This window comes from Ambystoma mexicanum, chromosome 5p (assembly GCF_040938575.1).
Source record: "Ambystoma mexicanum isolate Mex_15411 chromosome 5p, UKY_AmexF1_1, whole genome shotgun sequence".
Classification (NCBI taxonomy): domain Eukaryota; kingdom Metazoa; phylum Chordata; class Amphibia; order Caudata; family Ambystomatidae; genus Ambystoma; species Ambystoma mexicanum.
Window position 1 is genome coordinate 550,682,232 of NC_090930.1, and position 6,000 is coordinate 550,688,231.

Here is a 6,000-nt window from a genome sequence, read left to right on the forward strand (position 1 = left end):
ATACACATAATAGACTTGTAGGGCATCTGGCAGCATTTCCTTCCAGGGAAGCGGGGGCGCCCTTGTGCTGGTGATGAAACCAGTGTACTGTTCTGTGCCCCCATTTCAAACAAGTCCATAGTCAGTTATTTATTCCTCTTCTTGCTCTGATCTCGTAGCTCATGAGTTTATTCCTACTAAAGTGACGAGTGCTTTTCGTGTGTCCCCCCTCTTGCGGGTGCTGTCGGTAATCTCTGGGTATGTAGTACAGCTCCTGTGCTAGACTATGGAAAAGGGTTAGACTACCAACTTCATAATGCATATTTACTGTAAGTAAAGACCCAGTGCATTCCTCGAATTTGCCTTGGTCCTTAGGACATGCTGGAACCTGGTCAATGTGAAGGAATGAAAAGATGGAACTGCTAAAAATCACACAAAATAAAATGTAGTAAAAATAAAAATAAAAATAAAAATAAAAGTGAACATGAAAGAATAAAAAAATAAAAAATAAAAATAACGAAAAATAGAGGAAAAAGCAAAAACAAAAAATAGGATGGTGTAGTTCTTGTCTCTGCTCTCCTCGATCTGTCTTGTGGCGGAAAATTGAAGAACTGTGTCTCTGTCTTCGATTTGTTCCACAGCGAAAAGATAAAGCACTTTATCTCTGTCTCCACAATCTGTCCCACGGCGGAAAGTCTCACTGAAACCTCCTAAGGGATTCTCGCTGGAAGTTAGATATCTCCACCTGGAGCATTATGCCGTGGAGGAGTGTGCCTGTGGGGCATTGGCTGGATCTCTAAGGAATGTGATGACGTCAACATCTGCAGGCCTCCCTACCATTTCCGGATAGTCTGTGACTAGTCTAAGCAGGACGTTGTGCGCCACCCGGGTGTCCTCGGGTGATAAGGACATTTGTCCTGTTTGGCAGGGTCCTTGTCATGAGCTTTTCTTTTGATTTGCACAGTCTCTGCACCTTCCTGTTGCATGGACTACCACAAGGTGATTTAGCTTAGTGCACAGTTGGTTCAACTGAGCTAGGTTTCTTGGGTCTCTGATGAAAGTATGTGTTTCAGTTGTTCTCCCGATGAGTCCTGGGCATTTCTCGATTATTTGAAAGAACAAAGTAAATGTGAGTTCTTCAATGTCCACTGGTGGTGGAAGCATTTGTGTCTTTTTCACTGTGCTCAGGCAGCTCGGCGAAGACTTCTGCGATGACATTCAGTAGTTGCCAGATTATTTTCTTGTTCGCAGGATCTTGAATAAAGTCTGTGACACTGGTTTCTGTCCCTATGAGTGACGGATATGATATTACCACCAGTTGAAAGTAGGTTAACACATCCCACTTGAGGTTTCTGCTGGGTGATACCATAAATTCTGTGAACAAAGTCTTGATACTAGTTGCTTCAGGATACTGAGTTACGTTCTCCGCACTGCATCTTATTTACAGTCTATTATAGTTCTTGATTCTTTGTACTACTTGAGCGTCACGTTATTTCAAAAGTTAATTTTATCAACGTTGTTGTGGCTTTGTGTATGTAGTTCTCTTCTTTATCCTGCAACTGTGGTGCACAGAGTGTCCGTATAATTGTTCTTTATCACCTTTCTTTAGTTTTGGGAAATGTTCCTATTTAAAAGTCATAAATTGAAACAGGGTTCTTTTGTCATTGTTTTGCTGATCATGCATCCTTCTTCCTCACCATGGATCTTGTCTGCACGTGCTGAGGTTCTTCCCCGTTGTCTGTGGCTTCTTTCTGGTTAGATGCAGCTGGAGGGCTTTCTCCGATAAAAGGTTTAATGTCATTCAGGAAGAGCCATGCCCTCCTGCCCTGGACTTTGACGGCTGAAGGAGTGCAGGCATCTACGATGAAAGGGCCATTGAATCGTGGCTCATCCCACTTCTTCCTTGTAAAGTTCCTTATGAAAACAGCATCCCCAGGGAAGATGAGAGGCGCGAATAAACCTTGCGTGGCATCTGTTTCAGCATTTCCTGTTGTATTTTGTACTGTGCTGCACCCTTTTCGCCGTTGCTGCAGCTGGCCTGAAATGACAGAGACGCTGGATGTCATACAATTCAAGTACTCCTGCATCTCTGTCACCAGGACCTCACTGGTTGGCTGGGCATCACATCTAGCTCTATCTCGGGGGGTAAGAGGGGTCCTCATCCTTCTGCCTGTGACTATCTCGTGCGGCGTGAGATGATGGTCGGAGCCTGCTTGGTTCCGAAGTGCATACAATGCCAGTGGTAGACAGTGTAACCATCCCTTGTTCAATGTGAGTTTCAGCTTGGCTATCCTCTCCTTTAACAAGCCGTTGAGCAGTTCACATATGCCATTCCCCTCCGGATGATACGCCGATGAGAATGTGTGTTTTATACCAAGCAACAAGCTGATCTGCTCAAAAACTGTGGTAAAAAAATGAGCCCCATTGTCTGACCTCATTACCTCGCACACCCGCCATATTGGGAACACTTCCCTCGCTAGAAATTTGGCAGCACAGGTAGAGTCTGGGTGTGCACAGGGCCCTGCTTCTATCCATCTAGAAAATGGACACACCACCACAATTAAATACCTGTACCCGTTGCACACTTGAATCATGTCGACGTATTCGATATGCAAGTGCTGGAATGGCCCATTTGGCTGGGGGATAACTCCTCTTACTACTTTTAGTGTGTGCCCAGCAGTGAATTGCTGGCAGATTATGCAGTTCACCATGAAGAACGCAAAATGCTCTGATAAATTTGGTATGAACCAGTCTTCTGCGAGCGTTGCAGCAAGATTTTCTTTTGACATGTGTATAGGGTAGTGTAATTGCTCCAATGCTACTTTCAGTAGGGCGACAGGCATTACTGGTTTACCAGTACTGTCTTGCCTCCACAACCCGTCAGAGCGGTTTAAGGAACACCCTCGATGCTTCCACAAATTGTTCTCCTCCTGAGGTGCCTCCCCTTGTATTTCCATTATCTGAGTCTGCCCCATGTTGCTATAGGCTTCGGGTGTGGCTCGTGCTACCATCATACGCTCATGGGTACGTGCTACCTCCACGTCCATGATTGTTTCATCCTTGGACGCCATGTGCTTGGCTTCCGTGTCTGCTTCATGTTTTCCACGTGACACGAAATCTGTCCCTTTGGTGTGGGCGGCGCATTTCACGACCGCTATGCCCACTGGGAGCTGTAGTGCTTTTATCAACCTGTCCAATAAGGCTGCATGTTGCACTGGCGTGCTGTCTGCTCGGAGGTAGCCCCTTCTTTTCCAGCGTGCTAAGCCTGCGTGTACGGTAGATGTCACATAGGCAGAGTCACTGGACACCATTACTTCTTGGTCTGCATGATTCTCAATGGCGAGTATCAGTGCCAATAGTTCTGCGGCTTGCGCAGAATAGTGAGATGGTATACGTGCACTGATGATTATCTGGAATTCTCCATTCGCTAGGTGTTTTATCACGGCCATGCCTGTGTATCTCTGCCCATCTTCTTGGTCGATTCTTGATGAGCCGTCAATAAACACGATCTCACCACCTGCCAGGGCGTTTTCCTTTACCCTGGGGATTTCATCATAGAATTCCTCATAATTTGCGCAGTCATGTACGGGTTCTCCCTCTGTGACCGGCTCAGCTATGAACGTAGCTGGGTTCACAGTCTTACATCGCACTCTTTTGATCGATGGGTTAGAAATAATCACTTCATATGCGGATGCTCTTTGAGATGTCAGCGTGCCCTTTGGTTTTTCTAAGATGGCGAATAACGAGTGCTCAACATACAATGTCATGGAGCACCCCATCACAATGGATGATCCCTTTTCAATGGCGAACGCGGCAGCAGCTGGATTTTGTTCGCAGGGGAAGTGGCCCTTCATTACTGGGTCCAAACTCCCACTTTAATACGCTAGGGGCTTGTACCCCAGTGAGGTTCACTGAGCGAGCACTGCCGTCATAAAATTGCCATCGGTATGTGAGAACAGGTAGGATTCCTCTGCATAATTAGGAATCCCAAGAACTGGGGCCTTACAAATCACCCCCTTGAGTTCTGCAAACCCCTTTTCCATTGCCTCAGTCCATTCGATTTTTTCCCTTGTCGCCTGGGCCTTCTTTAGGGCCTGAAGCAAGGTCTTGGTGTACGAGCTATAGTCGAAAAACCCATGCTCTGACGTAATTACACAGGCCTAAGAAGCTCTGCATTTGTTTTATCGTGAGCGGCTTAGCCGTGTTCATGATAGCTTCAGCCTTTTCCGGGGTTACTTTTTCCCCTCATGTGAGATTAGCTGGCCTATGTACAGCACCTCTCACTGACAGTATTGTAGCTTTTCATTATCAACCTTATATTCTTTCTCAGCCAGGATAGTCAGTAGCTGGACAGAGTCGCACCTGCATTGTTCCTCAGTGATGCTGCAGATTAGAATGTCATCCACATACTGCAAAACAACACTGTCTACCGCAATATTGCTTAGGTCCATCTGCAGGACTCTGTTGAAAATGGATGGAGATTCACAGTACCCTTGTGGCAGCCTCGTGCTTTTCAGGCGCATTTGCCTGAAAGTGAATGACGTCAGGTCTTGTGAATCACGATGCAAAGGGATTGAGAAAAACGCATTTTTCAAGTCAATCACTGAGAAATACTTTCCCTCAGTGGGTATGTTGCATAGAATTGTGGATGGATTAGGGACTAGAGGGAACTCGGCTTCAACTATATCGTTTAATGCTCTTAAATCTTGGATTAAACGCCAAGACCCTCCCTTTGATTTCTTGACAGGGTAAATCACTGTATTGCAAGGTGATTCTGACGTCAATAGGATGCCCTGCTCCATCATGGCGGAAATTGGCTTCGCAATCCCTTCATCTTCCTCTCTGGACATAGGATATTGTCGTGCTCTTGGTAAAGTTGCTCCTGGTTTCAGTTTAATTTTCACTTCACCTGCCCCTTTCAGGAGGCCTACGTCATAGGACCCAGTAGTCCATACTGTGACGGGCACTTGGGCCATGTCATCTTCAAAGTATTCTGGACGTATCATTGCCAGCATCATTCTCTGTGGCACCTCCCGCTTGATCATTTTGACCCAAAATATGAGACTCATTTCCACCCTTGTCTCTTCTAGGTCAGGGTGTTCTTCAAACAGATCGTCATCGGTGACGTCAGTCACTCGATACCCTTTGTCGTCATATCCTTCGACCAATACCACTTTCCCTCATATTGCAGCAGATTGCATCATCTAGGGAAATACCTCTTCGTGCATAGGTATTCTGGGTCTGAATAGAAATTCATCAGGTGTCCTCATAGTTTTATCTGCGAGGCCTGGCAATCCCGCCATGAGAAACTGTACGCCATATGCAAAGACTTCTGGCTCTAATGGTATAGCTCACATGGTTATACGTCATGAGTATGCTCTGATCATTTCGCACACGTTTGAATAATGCATTCCTGGAGTGGAGCAAACTATACCATTCTCGGTTAACGAGATTGTCATATTCAACGTAGTCATTAAGGCCCGACCCATGATGTTTACTGGGGTCTGACGTGAATATAAAAAGGGTACATTCATTTCGCGCTCTCCCACCGAGACTGGGAGCGTGTCTGTAAAGGGAACTCTACTGTGAGCTCCCGTGAAACTCTGAGTATCTATGGCCTCGCCGGACAAGGAAAACTTGCCTTCTCATATGCACGAGCGCGTCGCACCTGTGTCAACTAAGAAGGAATATTCTTTACCCCCTATGACGGCATTCACCCTAGGTTCCCTATTACGGTCTGGTGTCACTGATAGGATAGAACACATCAGAGTCCCCTGTGAGCTGTCCTATTTCATATATAAGTTTGGCCCGCTGTATACTTGCTGATTTTCCCCATTTCCAGGGTTGACTCCCCCTCCGGAGCTAGTGCCCTGCGACATTTGCGGTGGTGCCTGCTGGATTGTCCCTGCGGTACGTTCCCCATGTGCGGGGGTTGAACCGCTTGCTGTGCACCCTGCTGAAAGCCTTGCGGCTGCTGCTGCACTGTGTGATTTTGTGCACCGCCCTGTTGCGGGATGGCTG